General features: G+C 38.3%; 1 protein-coding gene across 8 annotated transcripts in view; it reads right to left on the bottom strand.

The window, feature by feature from the left end:
- The window catches only part of sema6a.S (semaphorin 6A S homeolog), a 132,916-nt gene that overhangs the window by 92,462 nt on the left and 12,994 nt on the right, over positions 1-27,460 (bottom strand). The window contains exon 1 of one of the 8 annotated variants that reach the window (XM_041580430.1): positions 9,063-9,086. The exons of 6 other annotated variants lie outside the window; for them this stretch is intronic. The gene's annotated coding sequence lies outside the window, so the exon portion shown is untranslated. Of the gene's footprint in view, positions 1-9,062; positions 9,087-27,460 lie in introns of those variants that run through there. One more of the 8 variants, XM_041580429.1, reaches the window with a different exon arrangement.

The raw sequence follows: 27,460 nt of genomic DNA, 5'->3' as shown, positions 1-27,460 counted from the left end.
GGAACGCTGGAGTAGACACACTCAATTACTGTGAAGGGGGCTGTACTCACACAGACGCATGTAAGCGCCAAACGCAGGTGGGACACAGCATGTTGCATTTCACCTGCGTTCGGCGCATGTATGCGTCTGTGTGAGTACAGCATTTCTTGAACTGTGTATGTTTCCTCCTATTCATTTACACTGGTCTAGCAGGCAGGAAGTGCATCTGCACAGGTTATCGTGTGACCCCTGCAGCTGCTTAACAGGAACGTTGTGAAGGCAGCATTGTCATTTTTGCTTGTTTTCCTTAGAAGCTAAAATGTTTTGAATAAAGTATTTCTTTTTAAGGGAAAAACTGATGATAGTCAAAACACAAAGGCTCCCTACGGTAACTGAAAAGATAGACACCAGACATAGCAAGCAACCTACGAGCTTTGAACGGTCTGGTCTAGTGTAATAATAACAGCAATTGACTAATATGGATAACTGAACTGCTGTAAAATAGAATCTATATTCTGAAAGTCAGCTCGAAAATGAAGACATCAATAAGCAGTGCCGGTGAAGAAAATCATTGCAGAAACAGGGAAACAAATGTAGGAGTGGCGGCCTAGAAGTTTTCACTGGTTTTATTATCAGTTTCACATATCCAGTCAAACCAGTTCATTCTAATTAGGGCTAATTATTAGGCTCTTGACAGCTGGTTCAACAATAGCACACCTGTTGTTATCAAGAATAAGGAATGAAACAATGTATCTTGCTTATAACAATGTCTCAAATAAAGTACCAGGGGAATAGCACTCGGAATAAACTGGGTTGTGTTTTATTTCTTCCCTTATTGCCAGAGGAGAAGCATCTGCGTGCATTATTGAGCCAATTCATCAAAGGTTTGGGCACACAACATATAGCAACAAGTTCACAGCCGGGTTCCAAAGGGAAAAATATACTGTTTTATAAATAAGAATTAACTTTCATTTACTTGAATTTAAATGATCAAAATGTCTGTGAGTGGCCATACACCGGATAATCCAAAATCAAGATCAAATACCATACAAAGCAGTTGGCCTACGCTGAACAGAATTACCGAATGCACAAAGCATTCTCCCTCACTGTGTTGAGACATGCTCCATGTATTTCATTAGAACATTGCTCTATACCTGTGACTATTAGACCATGATGCTCTATTGAAGTTACAACATCTTGCAATAGGTAATCTAGTGTGCAAGCCAACAATTACTGTAAATAAGTGCTAATAAGTGCAGGTGCTAAGCCATCATATTTTATTCTTTATCTGAGGTACACAAAGATGGTCATACTGCACAGAACTAGTAGATCACCAACCACCATGGTGGATACTTAATGACAAATGAATTGGCTGCCTTCAAATCACAGGATGAATGACTGGTTAAGGTATTAAACTAAAGGTGGCTATAGTTGTTAAGATGTTTCTCTCCCGGATGACCTTCTTGTGCGATTCGACAAATCCATCAAATTATCGAGAGGTTAGTGAGCACCAAACGATTTTCCGTCCAAAATCGGTCAAGGGTATGAAGCTGAAAGCTCACAGTGATTTCCAGTTTAAACATAATACAGAACCAAGCTCACTTTCCATATTTTGATTTGCAGTGTATAGCACTTTCCCATAAATCTGGTAGAGCCGGTATAAAAAGATATCAGAGTCTATTTATAATGGTGAAACATACTCCTCTGCCCCATTACTCATAACACAAATACAACAGATAATATAGGCATTGCACTTCCCACTAATGAAAAGTTTCCATTGTTGATTTCTGCTTTATCTATTAAACAAAACAATTCTGGATAAAAAAAAAAACAGTGAACGTCACAGCCCTTTTTTCCCCATATGAGCACAGTAAACTGGCCATCTAGTTTATTCAGGACATTACCCATGGGGAATAGGTTTATGTACACTGACCATGCAGTACAGATATTATACATCAACACGTGGAAGGCTAAACTAAATAACAAATACACAAAACATTTACTTAAATGGGAAACATATTACACTGCTTCCAAAATAAAAAATGGTCTAGAGAGTGATTTCAGTAGCATCGCTGCCACACGTTTCTCATTCATTTGAATAGGGGGTGGCAGTGGTGTATTCCATCTCCTCTCCAGGCTGGAGCATGAGCTCATGTGCCATAGCCATAAGAAAAGTGGCCTCACGAGGAAACTTCGGGCGACTTTGGAAAACAAACCACTGAACTCTTAAAATGAATAATCTGACCTCTAATATTGGAACCAGGTTGTAGTCAAACCGTTTTACTAATCTCGTTCTTCCAAGCTTGGACATAAGTATTGACCCTCTTACATCAGTAACATAGGAGCAACCCAGACTGATTTGGCACCCAAATCTGATAAGAACTTGCTTAGATATCTACAAGTAGCAAATACAGTAATTGGCAGGCTGGAAATCAACAGCTCAGGACCATGAATTCAATCTGGCAACATTGCGTCTTAGCGAGTATGGCATGTGATTCAGTTGTTGGCCCAAGCTCCAATAGAAGATATACACATTTAGGAAGCTATCCAAACAACTATAATGGAAGGGGAAAAAAAAGTGTTCATGAATGTAGGTAGTGGCAGTTACCAGCACCTAAGCTAATTGCGGTTGATCACTGCAAATGCATACTGTATCCTCAAGGTTAATAGACTTTTCTAATCTCATAACCCAAGAAAAAACTATTATCGATATTAATTTTCTAAGAAAAAAAATAGGAATTGCAAATTGTATAAAAAATAAAATCCAGATGCAGCGCACAGTAACTGGATTAGTAATATTATACTAGAATGGTGTTTACCTAAAGGCCGGTAGATGAATAGCATGGATTTCCTAACAACACTGTTTTCATGTAAAGGCTTGGAAAGCAGAGTAATGAGCCAATCTCTTCGGCTTTGTGTGCAATTAACCAGGGATTTTTGTTGCAAACCACTAGTGTAAGAGTCTAGGTACACTGGTGCTCTCATTTATAAAACAATAAAAATACATCTAATTCTCCAGTGAACCAGCTTGTAAAGTAGGTCAAGAAATATACTGAAATGCCTTGTGTTACTATATCTGTAAAGGTAAGAGGACCCAAACAAAAAATGTGTGTATATATATATATCTATATATATCTATATATATATATATCTATATATCTATATATATATCTATCTATATCTATATCTATATATATATATATATATATATATATATATATATATATATATATATAGTAGTCTGGAAGCCGGCACTCCACGTCTAAAGGTCAAAGATGCCTGGGTGCAAAAAAGCCCAAAAATTAAGTAGAGAGGTGAAGAAGCTCGCACTCACAGGACTTATAAAGTCAAAGGGTGTTTATTTAGATCAAAAATCGACTAACGTTTCGGCTTGCACTCAAGCCTTTCTCAAAGTGAATATACAAACAATCACCAAACATTTAAACCCAAAAGTGGCGGGAAACAAGGTGGTGTGACGTCACAATGACGTGAATTGGGGAATTTCCATTCAAAACTCATATATAAAACAAGGAGAAAGTGTAACAAGTACATATGTAAAACGATATGATCAAAAAGAGAATAGTTGCGATAGCATCGTAACATGAGTAACAGGTTTGCAACATTGTATAGCAATATATACACACAATATATCATTAACTCGGGTACGTGATTTGTATACCTCCGGACATGCGTCCCAGTAGTGCAGTCATATAACAAAAGTTCCAATAAATAAAAGTCATTTTAGCAGCGGTGTCAGATAAGAAGATAATGGTTACCGGCTTGCTGTAGTTGTATCCCTCTGGCGGCTCGCAGTGTGCAGTCGCAGTCCGGGTTACACTGGTCTCCTGTCCTATTAGTGAGACTGCGCTTGTTGTTGCGCTAAGTCCTACAGTACCGGTGGCTACGGTAGCGATCGGTGTGGCCGCTCTCCGGTTGTCAGTCTCACACAAGGCCAGTGGAGTTGTCATGGATCCTACTCCTAGCGACCGCTTGAGTGCAAGCCGAAACGTTAGTCGATTTTTGATCTAAATAAACACCCTTTGACTTTATAAGTCCTGTGAGTGCGAGCTTCTTCACCTCTCTCTCTATATATATATATATATATATATATATATATATATATATATATATATATATATATATAGTTATAATACAACAGTCTTAATGTAGAGAATACAGAAAATAATGGGCTTTTTTGTTCAAATAGATAGTAGTAGATAAATTAATCTATGTTCCCAGACTTATGAAGTTTAGTTACTAAAAAAGAAAATTAGATTTGTAACATTTTGAAATTAACCAACTGTGGTCTACAAATAACGGCTACAAAATTGTACACTACCATATAATTCATCTTTTCCTTTAGACATGTGCCAGCTATCTATGCCAGCTTTCATCCCTCATTCAGTTCTATGATGATCCTTCTGAAGCCATAAAGAAGATCTTCTGTAAAAGGGGCACATAACGGACATAAGCACTTGGCCAATTCAGGGGGCAGATTCACTTAAGGGCCACATTTCGCCATTTCGCCAGAAATCCCATCTGCAGGGACATCACCAATTTGGCGAGCAGTCATTACTCCGCACTGCTAAAATGAAGCTAGATCTTTCTCAATCTTATGTCAGTTACATCATATCCTGTATGCCGGTAATGCATTAAGGTTGTAAAAACGCCAGCGACTTGTCCTTTTTTTAAGTGGGATTGCCTGCAAAAGTCCTAACTATTAAACTTTTTTGCATTAACATTTCGCCCAGACATTTGAGGGGCATGGAACATTCGTTTTAGTGTGGGCTCATGTGTAGGGCATTAGAGGATCTCTTTTGTCTTTATTCAGGTTCCTTGGACATTTGTAATAAAAAAGTGGCCACTTTAAGCATTTCCACCAACAAATCTCTAATAAAGACATCCATACGACTTTAATGTACCCACACTATTCAAATTGACCTAAGCATAACAGAACTAACAAAGTTTCGCTAGCGTCATTTTTTAGCGAATAGTCACCCGCGTTCAGCACCCAGGACGCAACTTTGCATTTTAGTGAATTAGCCTAGTGGTAACGAATTTTCGCCTGGCAAAGTGTGATAATTTGCCCTTTAGTGAATCTACTACCAGGTTTCCATGTATGCAAAGTAACCTATTTATTAGGTATTGTCAGTTCACTCAAAATGTTGGTATTAGCTGGGGTAGAAACACCCTTTTAATATCTTACCATAGTATTTTCATGAATAGCAATTAGCCCCATGAGACTCTTTCTAACTGTCTATTCAGGAGTTGTTAGTTATGCATTGGTAAATAAGATGTTGCTCTAATGGCAATTTGTATGTCTTTTGTGAGCCCTCCCCATTTGTGAACACAGCAATGACTCTTGTTCATGCAAACAAACCTTGACAACTCTTCCTGAGAACAAAGAAATGTTCTGCTTTTCAACAGGCTTGAAAAATAAACAAGTGTTCAAGAGCCAGGCATTCACTTCAAAAGTATTAGCATTCTAAAGAACATACATCATTTTTATAACAGTATATTATATCAAGTTGATCCGGAACTGTGTACTTTGTCTACATTAGGGTAAGAACACACTGGGTAATTCGGGGAGATTTAGTCGCCTGGCGACTAATCGCCTCGACTTTGCGGCGACCAATCTCCCCGAACGCCTTCCCCGAGGTTTTACATTATCTGAATATTAATTTCCTGGGCACGTTTTTTTATTTAAAAAGGACATTAGCTCCAATTCCTTTATTATTGTGTGCTCTTACCCAGAATGAAAAAAGTAAAGAGTGTTTCTATAATACCCACGATCCAGCACTAAAAGGGTCACACAAACAGATGCATGTTGCAAAGTAACCGGCCAAGAAATGGCAAGAAAGGACTCAACAGTGCAGCAAACCACTATTAAACCAAGCAGCTACAAAAGGGGTAAAATGTTTCCTATGAAAAAGCTTCAGAATTACAAGGATTTGTTTTAAAAAGGTCAAACTAGCCACAGAGCATCCAGGCAAATACCCAATTTTTGTCTGCTCTTGAAATGCTCACACTGTTTGAATTCCCTGTGGGTTCGGTACTGTCAACAACAAGATGTTCTTAGTCAGCAGTAAAATACCGGATGCTCAATACAAGAAGCAAACGAATGCTTGACCAGTCTGATTTTTTTTATATTACAAGCTACAATGGCAAGAAGTGCTCTATTGTTCATCACAATCATAATATAGAAGCTGTGCCTTTAACGGACAATATCTTATGTCGACATGCCAATAAAATGAAAACACAAGATCAACTGGATAGCAATTGTCGAACTACAATAAGGCAAGCATGAAGTGACAACATACTGTAGGATTTTGATACACTTCTCTATATTATGAAAACCATCTTTGCAGGGTTTTACATTATTACAGAAGCAAAATGACAAACATAAATCAGGCAGATTTAGATAGATTAGAACATGCCCCAAAATGTTCAAAACTTGTCTGGAATTTAGTGCTAACAGAAGGCAGGGATGAACATAGGATTACATTTCTCTCTGATGAACCTCATTAGACTATGGGTTTCATAGTGGTTTCTAACCATAGTTTGCTTAACTACCTCTGTGGTGTGAAGAGGTTTTTAAAGAATAATAAGCAATCCAACAACCACAGTCTCTTGGTCATGACTAATTCAAGGCTGGAAATAAATAAATAAACCCAGTAGCCTATTATTTAGTGCTCGCTCAGTAATGGATTGCCCTACTCCAAATTAGCTAAATACAAAAAAATAAAGTGCCCTGGGCAGCCATAGCACTTTTACGAAGAGCTAATTGCTTTCAGCTGAATTTTATGATCATCTGTGACAAAGGCCTTAAGAAGGTCAATAAATGCAGCTTTGTGGACAAGGCTTTTATGCCCCTATAAAGCTCAATCATTATCGGTTATAGGCAATGGCATAATTGGTCAATTTTTTTTTATAAATCCTGCCAGGTTATTAGTAAAATAAAACCGGCATTGTATCTCTATAAAGGAAAATAAGAAATCATTCCGTTTCCATTAGTAGATGCAGTTTTAGAGAAGGAACTACTTTTTTCTAACTATATGCAGTGATCCCCAACCAGTAGCTCATGAGCAACATGTTGCTCTCCAACCCCTTGGATGTTGTTCCCAGTGGCCTCAAAGCAGGAGCTTATTTTTGAATTCATGGCTTGGAGACAAGTTTTAGTTGTATAAAAACCAGGTGTACTGCCAAACAGAGCCTCAATGTAGGTTGACAATCCTCATAGGGGCTAACAAATGATCAATCACAGCCCTTATTTGGCACCCCAAGAATATTTTTCATGCTTGCGTTGCTCTCCAACTCCTTTTACTTCTGAATGTTGCTCATGGGTTCAAAAGGTTGGGGGATCCCTGATATATTGTATATGCCAAAACAATTGTTTAACCCCTTTAATCACATTATCTCCTTCTGCAAAGGAGAGCACAACCGATCACAATATTTTATTTATTCACATTTCACAAGTCTGACCCTAGCCTAAAGATATACTCTTGCTCTAACAAAAATCTACGAGAAGAACAAGTTGAGGCTAGATAACATATAGTCTTGTCTGGAAAGCTGTCCTTGATTTGCCACACAAGTTCTGTAGACCTTCAAACAGTACAAACCGATAAAAGGTCAGTCCAATGTGAATCGACATCTAAAGCTGGCCATAGATTTTTAAAAGATCCGATCCTCATCGTGAGACCACGATTTTCTCGGAACGATCATACGATCGTATGAATTGACTATCAACTAAAAAGACCAATTTGCCAGGAAAACAAAGGGGAGCTGCCTGCTTGGCCCTGCAAACATAGATAGATTGCACTGGGACCGACAAAGATTTATTGACCTGGCCGATCAATTTCCTGACAGATGTCGGCCGAAAAATCATAAGATGTACGAACGTTCGAATCCCACTAACCGCACTATAATTTCGAAGGATTGGCCGGACTTCCATAAAATCGGTCGTTCGGCAAGAAGAATCGTCGCGTCTATGGGGAATTTTAGGCCTAAAGGTGGCCATAGACGTTCCAAGAAAGATCGTTTGCTTCAATATTCGCGTGTAGAGCTGAATCTTCAGATATACAGGTAGAAACAATAGAATTGTACCTGTATCTGATGATTCAGCACTAACAATGGCCGATGTTTTGGTGCCTTCAAAGGCGCCCAATCAAAATTTTCCGGCCAGCCTGATCGACAAGCCGACCAATATTCAAGTCTTCTGTTGATATTAGGATCAGCCACCTAGTAAAGATACCACCACTGCACACATTGCACTGTGCTTTTTGTTAGGAGTAAAAACCTGCATCTCAATATCACATAAATAGCATATGTTACTGTAGCTACTGAAACATTGGGGCCAAAGTAATAGGTTAATTGCTTCCTACTTATTTTCAGATTCCACCCCCACAAATTTCACTTGTCAGAATGGAGCATGCATAATTGTCAGAGGTTCAGATGTTAATTACTAGCTCCAGCGTACTTGACAATATCTCACACGAGATCGGAAAAAATAACAAAGTTCAAAGGATTTGTGTTTTGTCATCTGCATGATAAAAGCTCACTGAACTAAATGCATGCTTTATGAATTTAGTGTTATAATAAACATAGGGTTTCTATCTATAGTTTTGCCTTTGAGCAATTTTATTGTCCATTTTGTTCACCAAAATAACTTTGGATGAAAAAGGTATTTGTATTATCTTGCCCTGCTATAAGAGTATGTTGTGCTTTAACATTTAAAGACATTAAATTATGTCTGAACAGGTATGAGATCTGTTATCCGGAAACCCATTATCCAGAAAGTTCCTAATTATGCAATCTCTGTAACAATAAAACAGTAGCTTGTACTCCAAACTAAGATATAATTAATCCTTATTGGAAGCAAAAAAAGTGATTTTCTAGTAGACTTAGGGTAGGACTACACGGATGTTTTCGGAGCGATCAGACGTGCTGCGACAAAACATCTCGTCAAATCGACAGAAATAAGGAAAAAGATAGAAATGTCGGATGAAGTCGTAGCGCGCAGCGTCTGCATCCGACAGTCGTGTCGGATCAACGCTGCGACTTCATCTGATAATGCATTCACTTACCTTATTTCTTTTGCATGCGATTTGACGCTGGCGTTTTGTCGCAGCCTGTCGGATCGCATCGAAAACGTCTGTGTAGCCCAACCTTAAGGTATGAAGATCCAAATTACAGAAATATAAGTTATCCAGAAAACACCAGGACCCCAGCATTCTGGATAACAATTCCCATACATGTATATTTACAACAGAGATCTATTGACCCCCAAACTCCAGCTAAAGGGCAACTGAAGCTATTAAAAGACAACGCTACCCTCAACATTTTACACACAGAGAGAAGTCAAGTCATACTTATACATTCAGTCGGATAGTAGAGGTGCCATTTTGTTGAATTGGTCATGTAGTGCCACAATCACCAAAGCAGCCATCTTGCTGCGTTCCAATTAGATTTGTGTCTATTTCTGAAATTGTGATTGATGTTAAAAGTTAAATGTGTAAGCTTATGTCTCACAGGGAGATGACTAATAATTGTAGCTGGGTAGAAAGAGATTAGACAACTACATATAGAAGCCAATAGTCTTCCTGTGTAACAATGTTTAGGAAGCTCTGATATGACATAGTACTGCTGGTTGCAACTCACAACATGCAGAACAAGACTCCTGCAGAAATTAACTAGGATTGAAAAGAGACAAATCCCAACCACGTTGCTTTACACAAGATGATCACAAAGCCAGTAGGAGTTGAGGCTTAGGTCCCTCTTTAAATTTAGCCACTAGATTGTTACTGCTATCACATGTCAATATGTCAATTGTGCTATTGATTAGAACTGCAGCATGAGGTTTTAAGTCATTGCCCTTGCCCCTTAATTGTTTAGCAGGGTAATTAAATAAATAAGTCCAAGAGAAATCATTCTGCAACGTATAGATTCAGTTCAGCCCTTTCATACATTATGTGAATTAATAGTGTTCTATTTTAGACAGGGCCACAGCAACTGCCAAGAAAAAAAATGTTTCACAAACAGATTCTAATAGGCAGTGTTTGTTCAAACATCATTCCTACAGTATAAAAACTCAACTTCCCCTAAGGGCACACACTAAGATTCTGGGAGATTTAGTCGCCCGGCAACAAGTCGCCTATTCTTTAGGCCAAACCCCCAAGAAAAGCCTTCCTGCCGGCTCGAATGTAAATCGCCGACGAGATGGCACTTGGAGCGATTTGTTTTCCGAAGTCCCTCGAAGTTTCTTCATCAGAAAACGAAGCGCTCTCAGTGTCATCCCGCCAGCAATTTATATTCTAAGGATAGGCTTTTTGGGGAGATTAGTCGCCAGAAGAAGAGGCAATTAGTCACCGGGCGACTAAATCTCCCCGAATCTTCCCGTGTGTCTCTGCCCTTAATTTTAATGTACAGCAAGACAGCACATTCTGTATCCTTTCAGCCACTGTTCTACTTGCCATTGCCAACATTCTCACTACTACTATGCCATAGCAATATATATATTTTTATACTTGCTAATAGCTTAAATGAAAAGGGGCATTCCTGCCCACAAACCATAGTCAAAGTTGCTCCTAGCTATTGGGTTTTAGGATAGAGTAGTGGCCTATACCCATATCTTCTACCATTATAAATGTTGGGAGGTAATGCAGTTATGGGATCCATTACCCGGAAACCCATTATCCAAAAAGCTCCCAATTATTTTCATTTCAATCAAAAAATGTAAATGGTCAGAAAGTATTAGCTTTTTCTCTGTAATAATAAAACAGTATGTTGTACACAATTCTGGCTAGGTTATAAGGTGATCCAAACTACAGAAACACCCCTTATCTGGAAAACCCCATTCTGGATAACAATAATTAAAGCATTAGTAACAATTAAGCTTTAAATGAAATAAGGATTTGTCACAGTTGGTATAGCTGAACTATATTACACTCCAATTCCAAATCAGGGATATGTTTACAGTGGTGGGAACAGACCCCCCCCCCCCCCCCAAAAAAAATTGTATATAATATTCCTGGGGAAAAGTTCCGTTTGGTATTCCTTCAGGATTACAGTCATTTACAATTATAGGAAGATGGCACTTCAGGCACAGTCAGTGATAAATGATTGTGGAATGACTTTGGGAGCCCACATCTCACAAAGCTGATTGCTCACCTTGACCCTGCCATGGATGATTAATAGATCAGATGGAAAAAGGTCACCTCTGCCTCCTGCATAACCTTAATTCCAAGCACCAACAACCTTATCCTTTTCAGTCATCAAGTTTCATATTTGAGAAACACATATACAAGTCTGAATAAGAAAATGCTAAACAAACAGAAAGCAGGCCTCTGTTATGACTGGTAATATAATTGAGTATTCTGATACAGTTGTTTCATTCTGCAGTCAGACTTTATTTGTCCAAAGGACATGGCTCCGGCCTTATCAACCGGCTCCTTCTTACTCACAGGTGCCGCTCACCAAGCAATGCTGATTGCATTTTCAAACAGTATCAGCGTGTTTGTCTCACAATACAAAATTGGTATCTGGTGCAAAACAAACAAGTCCCAGACTTCGGATCAATCGCAAGGCTAATGAGAACACAGAAATTCATTCATTTAATACCAGAGCAAAATGCTAGCCAAACATTTCCAGCAAACAGATGTCTGAGAGGTTTAATTAGGTTTGAAAAGCAACTTGAATTAACAATGGTGTTCTGCTTGTTGTAGGCAACATAGTGGTATTATGTCTCCTGCTTTCCTACAGAATTATTTTTAAAAAAACTGGAATCAAAGACCATGGCTCCTAAGTCATTCAGATACAGGGACATACCCCTTTTGTCTGGATAACGGAGGCCTCGTGTTTAATATTTTCTTTTAATATTCTTTTAATATTCTAATATTTTAATTGCACTATTATGTATATGCATTGCTGGATCTAGCAATCTAGATTAGATTGAAGGTTTAATGCAGAGGGACTAATAGGGGAATATCATATTGGTCACTACTGCAAAAATCCTTTGCACTTCAATAGCAATGAGAATAAAAGTTCAAAAGTGAAAAATGTTAGCTTTGTGAACACTTTGCCCCTTACGTGACAAGCGTGCTGTGCCTGTAATAAAACTTTTTCATGAAAAAGTTATGTTTGCTCCAAACGTTTACACCACCTTCAAGCAGGTCTTAAAGCTTCACAATGTGCAATGAAGATTCACAAAGCAATACAAGCCTTATGAAGAATATTACATACATTTTTATTAGCAAACTTGTTCTCTTTGTAAATTGTATTACATTGTTCAGTGTAAAAATAAGAAACTAGGTACATAGATAGGCTGTGCAAAATAAAAAAATGTTTCCAATATGTAATGTATAAAGTTTGGAGTGGATGTGTAACATAATAGCCAAAACACTACTTCCTGCTTTGCAGCTCTCTTGCTTTATACTGATTGGTTACCAGGCAGTAACCAATCAGTGACCTGAGGGGGGCATAACTATTGCTTTTGAATCTGAGCTGGATGCTGAGGATCAATTGCAAACTCACTGAACAGTTATGTCCCATGTGGTCCCCCTTAAAGTCGCTAACTAACTCAGAGTTAGAGAGCTGAAAACAGGAAATAGTTTTCGGGCAATTATGTTAGACATCCAGTCACTCCAGCCTTTATACATTACATTTTTGGCTAACTAACTATATTAGAAATATGTTTTATTTTGTTTTTATGTTTACACTGAACTGTTCCTTTAGGAATCCTGCATATGCAAATAGGAATCAAAGCCAGGCCACCTTAATGTCCCATTAATTAAAGTGCCACTATACCGTTATCTTTTATTTTTGCTAACAAATTTTAATAGAAATTTTAGGTGCTGAAAGTATAATTCTATTCCATTTGCTGTGAAACACGAAGTATTCTCGTCTTGTAATTATAACCTTGGCTAAGCAGCCATTATCTCACTGGCAGGCAGACTACAATCTTACACAGGACTTCAGTTAATAATTCCAGAACAAGATGGAAGAAGAAGATAGGACTTTGGAGTCTAGAGGGTATGGTGTAAGTAACATAATTTGGCTGGCTGAATGGCAGTGTAAATTGCCATTGCAGGTTCTCTCATACCCTATAAATGACATGCACCATTAATCCCCTGTGAGTACTGTGGTTCCTTAATCCCAAATGATCCCTTCACATGTATAGGGTTTCTTCTCAGTAACAGGAAAAAGGGACTGTTGCTATTGAAGCAACAGTCCCTCCAACTGTCCCAGTCTGCTACCTTGGAAAACCGCCCTGCCTCTGAATGTCACGTCTTTAAACAATAGCCTGTAAATTTGGCACAATTATTTTTAAGCAGTCTGGTTCCTGGCATTACGGTGAAACATAAAACATGAGAATTTTTTTTTTGTTTTTCCAGAAAACATGAAATATCAGTAGTGTTTGCAACGGATCTGATATATTGGTTAATTTGCCCAAACAAGGCTGATTTCACTTTAAAAGGCATTTGCTATCAAGCAACACATTTTACAGTGTGGGCTGATCACTTATTCCTCAATGTCAGTAGTGTTTACTCTGCAAAAAGGTTACCAACAAAACTATCAATTCTATCAAAACTTTAGAAATTAGAACTGCTTTTAAAGGCAAAAATACAATTTATGAAAATATGAGACCATGCAGGCTGCTTTACAAAGGATGAACTATGTCACAAATTTGCCCTTAATCTCTGCAGCCTATAAAGTTTCCCTCCAGCAAAATTTTACCCATAACCCGTTTTGCTAGGGGTATGTGTTTGTCTCAAACTAGAGCCCTGGGTTCCTGCACCCCTGCATCCAACAGTTGGTTGACTGGCAAATTGAATGCAATACAGTCAAACACATGCAATCTCCAGTTGTCCATATGTACTGTATTTGCAGCTGGCCATTCTGTATCACTAGTCTAGGATGGCATGTGTCTGCAGTGTTAATCAAACTGCAGGTATTACCATGTTACGCTCCTTACTTCTTAAAAACACTTTTGGAATACCAAGGCTAAAGAGATACTTTCATCAATAAAAATTAACTTCACTGGTATGCAATGGGCAGCAGCAAGTATATTTTATACCACATTTAGATGGAGAAAAATGATGGGGGTTATTTATCAAAATCTCATTCTTTTGTGAAATCTACTCTGAGCGAATTCGCACAGGTTATTTCCCTTATTTATCAATACATTTTCTTGAAAAACTCCAGGGTGGAAAAAACTCGAAAAGATTGTGAAAATCGTACGAAAACTCAAAGTGTACGAATTTTTTGGATCTTCCTCCCAAAAACTTAGATCTTCAGAAAATTGCACGAAACCCAGGGCAGATCAGGATATCTTTGGGACTTCTCCCATTCACTTAGATGCTGGATTCTGACTTTTTCCATCCGCGGGGTATAATAAATCCAGAAAAATCCGAGTTTTTAAAGATTTTATAGAAAAAAAAACCTAACATTTTTCGAGTTTTTGGCATTTGGACTTTAATAAATATCCCCCTTAGTGTTCAGGAGCACAAGTGTTCCATTTGCAGAGCAAACATGCCTATACGTTACAGCACAATTAATAGATAAATATGGGGTAAGTTTGCTCCAGTTTTAGAAACCAACTCCAAATAGTCAGACCAATAAACTGTATTCAACAAAAAGTAAACATTTACATTAATCTCATTCATATTCAGAAAACCGCACAAAAATATCAAACCGGGCAAACGAGGTATGGAAACTTCCTACATATCAACAAACCCTTATAATATAACCTACCCCTTCCTATACTAATAACATGCGACACAGTTATAATCTCTTCTGCTTCATGCCTTAAAGCTTCTAAACCATTAGCAAAATGTTGCCTGAAGGACGGATCCTGGAGACATTGCACACTTTGTCTGCTAGGCTCATTAGTATGGCAGTCATACATAATCCCGTATCCTATTTCAAGAAAGCTCAGAATATTGGAGATGAGAAAATATGATAGTAGAGGCAAGCCTACTGACAAAGGGGAAGAAAGAAGGAACAAGAATGCATCCTGTATCAGTAAACAATTTTGCCAGAGAATGTGCAAAATATAGTCCCTCAATTCAAAGAGGAAAACAATATATTCAATAGCACTGAGCACTGCTAATTGAACTTGCCCTAGATTTTTTTTTTTTTTCTAAATCAAGGCTGTTTTCCATGCAAGTTGTAGCAGCAGAGGAACAATCGGAGCCCTTACATTTTGAATGCTATCACGTTCCATGGAGCAATGCCCCATGAATAAACTAATTGAGGCAGGAGCCATAAACAAACATTAACACAAGAAAAAAAATGCATGTATGCAGATTCATTTATAACTTGCATAAGACTGATCTCTACTGTGTTTGGTACAGTGGCTCCCAAAATTATGCAAAAACCAAACAAGGTTTTGCATTCATACAGGGGTAAAAGGGATAATAAATACAGATCAACAAAACACACAAGAAGCAAATCTTTGATAAATGGGACTTTATTTATTGTATTAAAGAGAAAACACACCCTAATTATAAACAGGATTCATTGTATTTTACATTCTAAAACAGCCTTAATTTTTCCCACTCCACATAAGGCCTTGTGATCAGCCCTGCATTTTCTTTCATGCTGAAATGAAATATAATCTAAAGGCTCAGAAAGAAAAACACTCTGTTCCCATTGGCCTACCTATGAAAAAGTGCCTAGGCTGAAATCGGCATTATAAAGGGTGTGGCATTTAAATGAACTGGCAGTCAGAGACATCAGCTAACACCATGTCATTAGGGTGATAATGATCCATATCTGGATTCTTTTTATCCTAATTCCTCTTGTAAATGGTAATATGAAATAAACTCTACACAATGGCTCAAAAATGGATCATTATCACCATTATGACATGATGTAAAATGATGTCTCTGGAAAGGCAGTAAAACAAAGAAAAGTGTTGGGGTGGCATTGTGACAGCAAATTGTCCTACAAGGGATATTTATAAACAAGCAGATCCCTAGAAGGCAATATATATATTTTCAAACATATGGTGCTCATAGGGTTTCCTGGAAAAAATGACTGACTGGGCAGGAACCCTAGCCATGCATAATGGTTATTGGCATCTTTCCACAAAGCTGTGCTTGGAGATCTCTAGTATCATGCATCTCTGTAATGTAATGTAAGCTCAGCTCAGAGCTGCAAAAATCTTATTCTCATAGAAGAATTTATTTCCCTGTTATTAAAAAGAGCATTTGGTTTTGGCCCTGTTTCAGCCCAGACAGTTTAATGGTAACATGCAATATGAGGCTGCCAAAACAAGCAGAGAAAAGCAGAGGAAAAAAAAAACGTATTTCTTGAAACATGTCCTACTTTTCTTCCGCCCCCTCAGTTCCTGCAAAGAACACCGGGCCCCTGTAACGCTGAATAAAATACCAGGAATAATACTGTGTGTAAATCACACTTTCTGATAAGAATGAAGTCATATTTCATGGAGTAGAAGTAAATGCAAACACAGAAAACCTGTTAATTTCAGCCAGACCGTACATTTGAACCAGTGGAGAATGTGTTAATCTTTAAAAAAAAAAAAAAAACATAACAGAAATGTATTCCTATATAATCCAGGGTAAAGGTAAAGGTATCGATTCTGAAGAAAAATATTCTTAAATAATCCCTGCTGGAATATTTGCACTACATTTATTTATTAGAAATTGACTCGGGTATTGAATCCTCTCTTTACAAAACAAAGCTCCGCTGCTCAGAGAACAAAAGAATTGCCAGACCATCGGTGGGCTTGAGAAAGCAAACAAAAAGCCCACCAATAAGGCACACCCTTTTTTTTTTTATCAGACACGTACACCAGTCGCTATTCTGATTATGCAGGTGCAGACTAGGGGGAATATTGTATTTTAATAGGTTTGAAACAACTGGCAGTATACACATCAGAAGGATGCACTGACTGCATTTGATATGGGCTCACACACTTGGTTTCATATTTAAGGTTGCCAACCCATCTACAGTCCATTAGAGAAGCAGCATGCACCCATATGAAAGGCCTTGGAATTATCCCCCCTCTCTACCCTCCTATTCTTTTGTCACTGAGGGATTCTCTCTGAACGATACAGAAGCCACAAAATGACCAAGGGGCAGCCCAGCGCTGGGGGTGAAAGCCATTATTTCTGCCTGAGTGACAGCTACTTGATGAGCCTGCAATACAGCTCCCCCTTCCAGCGCTTTCCACTCAAGTCAGAGGCTTTAATTAAACACAAAATCTTCTAATATGCAATGCGTGTCTGGGTGAACACACACTCTTCAGCGAACTTGGCAATACATTCATGCATTTATAGCAAAAGCTGCCGGGCACATCAGCATAAATAGATTGCACCAGGCAGCCAGTTAAATGGACTCTATCAATTAATTTAAATAATAAACTAAATTCAACTGACTGTGAAAACTCGTGTTGTGAAGCTGGCAAGGCTCAGGAAACCTTTACTAGGCAGGGACAAAGTAACCAATCGTAGATGATCATGTGGGTCAGCTTTGGCTCAATCCGATTGTACAGATCTATGTATACAGACTGTAAGCTCTACGGGGCAGGGACCTCCTTCTAACTGTGTCTCACTGTTATCACATAGCACCTAAGCTCTTTGTCCTGATATGAATTCTGTGTATATTTTTGTGTGATTTACAAATAAAATTATACATACATATTTATATTTTCTTTTACATAGTTAAATTGGGTTGAAAAAAGACTAAAGGTGGCCATACACGGGCCGATAAAAGCTCCCGACAGACCGAGTCGGCAGCTTATTGACCGGTGTATGGGGCCCCCCCGACGGGCTTCCCCGATCGAGATCTGGCCGAAAGTCGGCCAGATCTCGATCGGAAGGGACTAAAAATCTCGTCGGATCGCGGCCGCATCTGTTCGTTGATGCGGTCCCGCGATCCGACCGCCCGTTAGGCATCATTAGGATCCGATCGTTGGGCCCTAGGGCCCACGATCGGATCAGCCCGATATTGCCCACCTCAAGGTGGGCATATCGGAGGGAGATCCGCTCATTTGGCGACATTGCCAAACGAGCGGATCTCTCCATGTATGGCCACCTTAAGTCCATCAAGTTCAACCCCTCCAAATGAAAACCCAGCATCCATACACACACCCCTCCCTACCTTTAATTAAATTCTATATACCCATACCTATACTAACTATAGAGCTTAGTATCACAATAGTCTTTGATATACCCATACCTATACTAACTATAAAGCTTAGTATCACAATAGCCTTTGATATTATGTCTGTCCAAAAAATCATCCAAGCCATTCTTAAAGGCATTAACTGAATCAGCCATCGCAACCTCACCCGGCAGTGCATTCCACAACCTCACTGTCCTGACTGTGAAGAACCCCCTACGTTGCTTCAAATGAAAGTTCTTTTCTTCTAGTCTAAAGGGGTGGCCTCTGGTACGGTGATCCACTTTATGGGTAAAAAGGTCCCCTGCTATTTGTCTATAATGTACTTGTAAAGTGCACTTGTAATATGTTGGAGCGATATAAAGGATAAGGTACAGATCAACAATAGATGGAGGGCTGCAGGTTGGCTATCCCAAAGGTATAAGGACACTAGCAAAGGCATGGGACCTGATATCCAGAATGCTTGGGTCCTGGGGTTTTCTGGATAATAAGTTTGTTGGTTATTTTGGGTCTTCATTTGAAATGATTTATATATGAATCAAATCCAATAGATTTGTTTTGCTTCAATTAAGGATTTATTGCATCTTAGATCTTAGGATCAAGTGCAAGTTACAGTTTTATTATTACAGAGAAAAAGGAAATCATTTTTAAAAATGTTGAATTATTTGATTAAAATGAAGTCTATTCCCGTAATTCGAAGCTTTCTGGATAACAGATACCATACCTGTATATAATATGCCCTTTGTGTTTTATGAATATAATTAATATAATTTCTAGGCCCCTTTCCTGCCCTCCCCTAAAACTGGTCCTGAATATAGAGGGGAAATTATGAATTCATCAATGTGGCTGCTGTATTCATCCTTTATTTGAGCTTCAGCCAACATATTTATGTCAAGCATGACAACAGAGATCACGTTATGGCGGGTGCATTTCAGCTCTCAAGGTAAGAGTGAATCGTACAGCTCTACATATGCATGAAATCCTCTGCAACCCATAAACAGATGATTTTTTCTGGGAATTAATCTCCTTTTTCCATTTGGTTCTGAGATCATTTCTCATAAAGCAGGAAAGGAAAAAAAAATATACCCACAACCAATACAAAGATTTAAAATCTGTCTCTGCTTATTTCTCAGTCGTACGGTGAGTTTTCATCCAGACAACTGGAACACAAAGGCATCCAAACAACACCATCTTCTGCTGCCTGCTTGAACAATGGGCTATGGAAAAATGGCACATTACAGGCAATCATAATGGCTTCACTTTAACCAAGCAACATGGGCATGGGAATTATCTTTTTATTTAGGCGGGGAAGGCAAGAATTTTTATATTCTAAGCCATATACCTTTTGTGCAAAACAAATAGGTAAGCAACAATTAAGTATTCCAAAGAGCAATGTGTATTTAAATGGTTGTTTGTGAAAAAGCATCTGGAAGAGCAAGCTGCTGGATGAAATAGCATAAAGCTATTTCTGCACTCCATTACCATAAAAAAAGAACACAATGAGGGAAAGGAGAAAGGTTGCTAAACATGCAAGCTGCTTCTATATTAAAGTTTGGTAAATACATTCAGATTTTCCCAAACTTAAAGGAACTGTAGCATCAAAAAAATGAAAGTGTTTTAAAGTAATGAAAATATAATGCAGTGTTGCCCTGCACTGGTAAAAACTGCTGTGTTTGTTTCAGAAACACTACTATTGTTTATATAAATAATCTGCTTTGTAGCAATGGGGGCAGCGATTCAAAGGAGAAAGGGCTCAGGTTACACAGCAGATACGCTCTGTAGAACATAATGGTGTTATCTGTCATTCACTATTTATCCTGTGCCATGAAGCCTTTTTTCAATTTCCTCCATTGCTACACAGCAGCTTGTTCATTTGAACAAACACATCATTTTTATCAATGCAGGGCAACCCTACATGATATTTTCATTACTTTAAAACACTTTCAGTTTTTGGTGTAACTGTTCCTTTAACACAACTAAAATTAGATATTGGAGAGATAATGCAAGAATGAATCTTTGCTGCTCTGCCACCAGTGCAAAAGCATTTAGTTATGCACCCAACAGATATATATAATGGGGCTTCCAAGCCTGAGATGAGAAATACCATACGGGGCCTGGGGTATCCAGACAATACCAGGAGAATTGTATATGATACAGGCCATTTTCAATCCACAGTGACTACAAAGGACTGGAAGTCGGATTTCTGCCCATTCTCCCCAGCAACCTTACTTACTTTCACTGCCAACAACCAAAATAGTGCATGTAAGTCCACTGATCTAGCATACAAACATGGTTCTAACCAGTCTCTCTCTTGCACAAAGATGATGAACAGTAACAAGCTTCTACCCTATATCCCATCTATACTGATCTGAAAATATATATTATACAATAAAAAAATATATAATTATACAATGAAATATTAATTCAGAATGCTTAAGAATCCCGAGTTATCTTTACCTAATAGATAAAACATTTCAGCATCAGCAAAAACACCAGCAACAACAAAAAAAAAATGCAGAACCTGCAGAACTGTTCTATGTATATCCACTTTATAATCCCTTGACAATCGACAAAATCAATACCACCTGTTAAAAGTATTTGAAAGCTGTTGGTTGAGATTGCCTATTAAATGCCACACATACGAGTAATCAATCCACATAAACTGTCAGGGAGGTGTTTTAACAATTTGGAAGGTATCAGTAAAATAAATATGACTCCTTTTATTATGGAGAATTTGCCTGTTCCTTCAAATGGTTCCTTTAAATAAAAATTGGCATATTATACCTCTGTTGCAAGGATAGTCCTCTATTAGAAGCTTTCAGCATCCTTAGGCAGCTGTGTCTATTTTATGTAACATAAAAGAGATGGCATATGCACATCAACATACAGAAATAAACAAATCCAATATGTGCAAATAAACTTCTATGGTATATTTCATATAAATCCATAAACTGTACATGTAATTATATAACCATCTATACTTTTTATGTTTGCTTGGAGGAACCTATTTCTACTCTTTTTTTTGGAGAAAACGACAAGAAGCCTGGTCTTCCCTTATTAGGTATACGATCAAAGCCAGTGGGCCACAAGCCAAAGCACAAGTCTCTGTACTGTATATGTGAATAACCTCTGGCTGCTTTAACAAAGAGTAACAGATAAGGAGTCTTAGCTGAGGCAATGTAAATAGATGCAATAGTTATATAACCTCTAACATGAGAGAATACACGGTTATAGCTTGTGTTAAAGTTTAAAAGATATTCTAATAAATAGGGAGAATTGTGTGATGACAGAATGCCATCAATAAACCTACCCCCACAATAAATTAATAATTATATAATAACTGTTGTGTGTGCCAGCCTAAAACAGGCCAGAAAACAACCTGTCATCATGGAAGCTGGCCAAAATCTACAACTGGCTGGTCTCCTGCCAATACACCCTGGCCAGTGGCGTTATATAAACTACCCAAGATATTACCCGTCTACTAGATATCTATCAACACACTGCACTACAAATCCCAGCAGCCCAATAACCTTCAACTGGTAGCAGAAACTGAAAGGTACAATTTTTATCCTTGCCTAATAATGTATAATGTATCTTGAGATCCAATAAGACTGGTGTGCTGTAGGATTCACCAATGAGTGAAATGCTTGGCAGAACTCTGCATCCCTGGCAATCTGATGCCAAATCAACTGAACTACGCTCTTTTTCTGTCTGCTCAGAAGAGTGTATTGTAAGTCACCCATTTTATTCCTCAGGAAAGAGCGATCTGGCACGGTTTCAAGGCATATATCTCCATTTGGGTGAAAGACACAAGCATTCTATTGTTTCTAGCACAGCAACAATATGGAGATTCGTGTCGCAAGGAGGGAAGTGTAAATACACAAGAGCAGGTCAGACAAGAATGCTAATGAAAGCTAAAAACAACACAATGCTGTTACTTGGGTGCATCGCCTTACCTTTCTAAAGGTGGCCATAGACTTAATTACGATCTTTCTTGGAAAAGATCTTTCCAAGAAAGATCGTTTGTTTCAATACACACACGTACAGCTGAATTGTCAGATATACAGGTAGAAACAATAAAATTCTACCTGTATCTGACGATTTAGCACTAACAACAGCCGATGAACAATATTTAACAGGCAATCAAGAAACTACAAGAAAACTACACCCACTAAATTCAAAGGGAGAAAGGGAATGTTTGCGTTGAACTGCTGTACTCTACATTACTACTGGTCTCAGGATCATCAGATCTACGTTGTCTCTGTATTAAAAAAAGGAAATGGCGGCTACAGCTGGTGATATCAACTGGAAATCACATTATCATTTGGTCATCATGGTATCAAGTATGGAGCAAATTATGGTTTATATAAGAACTTCTTCAAGGATTATGATCTGGTCGGATGTTACCAAACCAAGGTCCCAGGACTTGAATAATATAAGACTTTACAGGGTGGATAATAAGGTACAAGTCATGGGGCAAATTATCATATCGTTTTTACAGACATAATGACGTTACACGTCTCTCTGTCATTATATAGGTTTTATAATATCACCTACTACAAGCAGCAGTAACAACTGTCAAAAAAAAAATTTGATTTTATTTCCAGCTTATGGATTTATCTACTGCCCATGCATCCCATGTGTGTGGGCCATTGCAATGTATTACAGAGCCTGCAGAATAATGGGGTCTCACCAGCAGTACCTCTGAATTAAGGCCAAATATTCTCGTGTTAATGTACTTCCCATAACATCACATAATCAAGTACTGTTATTGTTAATAAACAAATAATGTTTGCTTATTCTAACTCAGTTTCCTTTTTCATGTATTCTGTAAAAACGTGTATACATTTCTATGCAGCAGAAATGACCAATGCAAGCTGCACACTTTTATAAATAATGAGCTCAAGTGTTTCACTAATAAAGCAGAAAATTAGGATATGGAAATAGCTGCATTAGATCATCTGTCACAACACTTAAAAAGACGACATATCCTAATTAGACAGCAACCTAATTCTCGAGTTTGTGGATAGGCTCTGCAAGGTTTATAGGCATTAAAACTTGTTTTTCACACATTGAATTAAATTCAGATGTTAGCAAACGATATGTGCTTTCTCCTTTTCAGAAGGCGTCTATGAAGCTTGGTGCTGAATTGTGCCTGCAAATTGCATGCCGGGGGTTGCTATAATTCTAGCAGCATGCAGGGAAAGGTGTTGCTCACATGATATGATGAGGTTAGGACAGCAAGCCAAGAATTTCATACTTCAACTCCCTTTAAACAAGGGAGTGCATTGTTAGACCTGCTCTACAACAGCAAGATCATCATAAATGTTATTATCGCTCAGGTTCAGTAGGCTTATACCACAGACCGTAGCTTTGAAATGTTTTTCGTTGAAGTAGAGAATATTGTTTGCACATAAAGCAGGGGTTCCTGATTCAGGAATCCTGAAGAAACTCAATGCTAATAGTATGGCAAGCCAATTCCAACATATGATTTATGCATAGAAGTCAAACCCAGCTATCTGAAAAAACGATTCTTTTCTATTTCTAGCACCCACACAATCATCCCACTGTACCTCTAGTAAAGCACATGAATAGGTACAGCTATGATCAGTCTATCCTGCTATAATTCTTTTTATCTTAAAGGTAAACTTAAGTCAGGCAAAGGATAATGGTAAAAAGGATGTCCATTATGCTTATATGCAACCAGGTGGCACCATAGAGTTAGGACAATGAAGATAGATGCCACTGCACGAGGCATATTACTGGTTTTGGTCAGGCATAACCTTAGCGTGAAAGGAACTGCACATGCTCTGTCACTAATTTTGTGCATGCCCAGTGGTATCACACCTGTACCTATTCTACCACTAAAACAGTGAACCTACCAATTTTTACCCAAGAAGTGCCAATCACGGGAGGGGAAGCGATGCAGGAGTATGGCATTATTGCAGAGCATTCTTATGTTCTTTAAATTGATCTTTTATTTTTAAAACTAACATCTGCTAGGATATTAAACCTCAAATACAGGATAAACATACTGTATATATTAATTGTGTTAAAGTATCTGTTTTTGTTTCAGTTCAGCCATTTGTTACAATGCCTGCCCAGGAAGTATCCGAAGCATAAAGTTACAGCGGTCTATGGGCACAGGATTCTGATCACTGCTAAAGCCTTTCTGTAAACTGCAGGGCAACAGGGATATGAAATGAATCTTTTCCTAACAGCATGACAGATAAGCCCTGATCCAGTTTGCTTCATATCAGTTCCAGTTAAGGAAAAAAAACCTTCTCTCTCTTCCACAATAATGACAAAAGCGTAATGTGACCAGGACATATCCATTTCCCAGTCTTCGCTCATCTCTCCATCTCGTACACAGAGGGCAGGATAGGCTGGTACATGTTTTCTTTAGTTTCTAGCTGAGGCTTGGCTACTAATTGCAGTCTATGCTGAACTCAGTCTGGGAGATCAAAAGCTACTGTGGTGCTTGAAAGCACAAGGCTACTCCCTAAAGGATTTTGGCGTCTAGGATTCTGAAAGAACAAGGCCCAATAAAAGCCATGTTATCCCTTTTTTTTATTGACTCTGAAACGGTGCACTTGCAATTCAAGCACCCAGGTTACAATCACATGAGTGTTTTGGGTAATAGAAGTGTACTGTGTTCAGATCTTTAAGAAATAACACTACAACTACGATGCACATATTTTGCACAAGGTCATTCCGGCCACTATGCAGTGTAAATAAATACCTAGAAAATGCATATGGTCTAGTTGTGTAGTCATCTGTAAGAAACAACGTGTTGTGGGCCCCAGAGCAAACCTCAAACTGGGCCCTTCACCCTTATGTCACCCACCCACCTTACCATATGGCAAATTGTCTATGCTACACTCATGGCCTTCCAGTGGGGCTTTTTAGTGCACTTGCATCCCACCACTACTCCATGTTCCACCACTGGTTGTCATATTTCCATTAGGTTTTAGTCCACAGATTCCCAGAAAAGAATTTCAACCCTTAGTGGGTGTGGCTTTAAGAAACAGAAAACCTACAAAGTTAGCAAGCTTTCTGCCTAGTTTTTAACCTAAAATATGGCATATATGGGAGATGAGAGAAAACCCTGTAAAGCCTCTTCAATTTTCCTTAAAACTAGAGTAATTCCTACCGGTCTCCAAGAAGGCAATTGCACCATCCAAGAAGGCAACTGCCCCAGTACCTGGATCAGCATCATACTGAAAGTTCATTTTAGAAACCATGTGTTTTCTTTCTTGATCAAAAAGCATCCAACCCTGTCTTTCCTTTCCTTAAGGCTGTTACCCATCCAGAACACATTCAATATTTACATTACAGCAGAACCTGCAAATTCACACTCATCATACAAGTATCCATTAAGATGATGTCACGTTATGGTGTACCTATTTCCGATTGTCAAAGACATTAGAAACCTAGACATTATATATATACCCACATCTAAAAAGACAAAAGATATGTATATTTATATCCTGAGGCCTAGAACTGGACAGGTCTATCACACACTTCTTGATGAAAAGTGCTTATACTGTACATTTAAATAGCCTTAAGAAGATGTGAAAAGTACTGCAGTCGAAAAGATCAGGCATATCTGTTTAAACATTAGACAAAAGCTGTATTCTATTTAAAAGGAAATAAAAATCCCCGAGCTATTGCTTTCAAAAGGAAACACAAGCAGACACATATTCTTATGATAGAGGCCACCTTATAAAGAAATGGTAAAATAACCGCATAGATTTGCCAAGCAATAACATAATAAGGCATCTCTTTGCACGGCTTGGTCAAGTCAGAATCGGTCAGTCTAATGTAGTTTTGAAAAGCGCATTGCTTTATAATTATGGTTGGATACAACTATCTTATTGTGACTATTTCACGAATTACAATGCTGCCATCTCTGAGTATCTCAGCTGGCACATGCTCATCTGGCTGCACTGCGGCAGTCACAGGGGAACTCTGCAGGGCATTTCTGAAGATTTATTGTGGCGTTTAATTGCTGCAGCAAAGTAACCCATCTCAGCGAGGCACCAGGAAGCACTCAAGTATTTAGTATAAACATCTATTTAGGAAGAGGAAAACAGAAGCAAAACAAAAAAGTTCATTGTTCACCCTACAGTTGTTTTTTTCCTGTATGCAAATAAAATGTCACAATATATAAATTGTTGCTATTGCACATGCAGCATGGTAGCTCCCATTTTATTAATTTCATTAATGTAAATGTACTGGGTTGGTAGGTTCTAATTATTGATGCACCAAATGCAGGATTTAGTATGGAATTCTGCAAAATCCAATCCTTTGGATTTTGATGAGGTGCCTGGGCAAACTGAATCCAAATCTAAATATAACATGGCTTCTCGTCACAAATTTAAGGCATGTTTCCCAGCACACTATACGCATGTTTTTTTCACTATTCTTGTGTGCTAATTTACACATGCAAATTAGGGTTCTGATTGGGTTTGGGATTCTGGATTTGGCCAAAAATGTGAATTCCGGACGTCCCTAGTTCTATACCTTTATTCTCAGTTTAAAATAATTATACAGAAAAACAGCATACCTTGAAATATTAAGTTGTAACAACAGGGCACATGGCAGCTTCTCATTGTTATTCTACAATACACCAAGGATAATACCGCTTGCATTTTATTAATACAAAATATGCAGTTGTATAAGCATGACTACTATTAAATAATAGCATCCTCAATTCAGCCCGCATCGAGCATTTATCTAATTCAATATTTATTGACACTCTTCCTGGGAAATGATAGAATAACTGAATTTACATGCTGAAAAAGAACTTTCTTTGGTTACAGAATATGTATATTTCAGCTCAGTTTACTTTTTGAAAATACATTTCATTTTTTATACATTACAACCATTAATAATGGATACGGTTTTATAAATGTTTTACAAAATGAATTTCAAATGTTCTTCATAAACCAGCTAGAACGAGGTGATTTAAAGTGATGCTGCGCTGTTTCATGTCCTGTGCACCTGCTTTAATTTTCAGCTTCTCTGTATTCCTATGGGACTTGTGCAGATACCTCCTGACATCTGACATTCAGAGGGAGGCAGAGCAGTTGTGGAGGAACTGTCCAGATATTGATTAACAAAACAGACCTTTGCTTGCTGAGTAAGGGCATATACCCATGGGTGTTTAAGCATGAGCTTTACTTAAAGATCAATTTTACACAGGCCACTCCATGCTAATTAAATTATTTCATTTTGACCTATGGGTCTTTACCCCAAGGAGCAGACACTGTGGAGTGTGCAGTGTCATTCTTGTCCACTAGTACAGGGTCGGACTGGAACATTGGGGGCCCAC

The sequence above is a fragment of the Xenopus laevis genome, chromosome 1S, assembly GCF_017654675.1.
Source record: "Xenopus laevis strain J_2021 chromosome 1S, Xenopus_laevis_v10.1, whole genome shotgun sequence".
Classification (NCBI taxonomy): Eukaryota; Metazoa; Chordata; class Amphibia; order Anura; family Pipidae; genus Xenopus; species Xenopus laevis.
The sequence above is the reverse complement of the archived record's forward strand: the minus strand, read 5'-3'. Positions and strand labels throughout refer to the sequence as shown.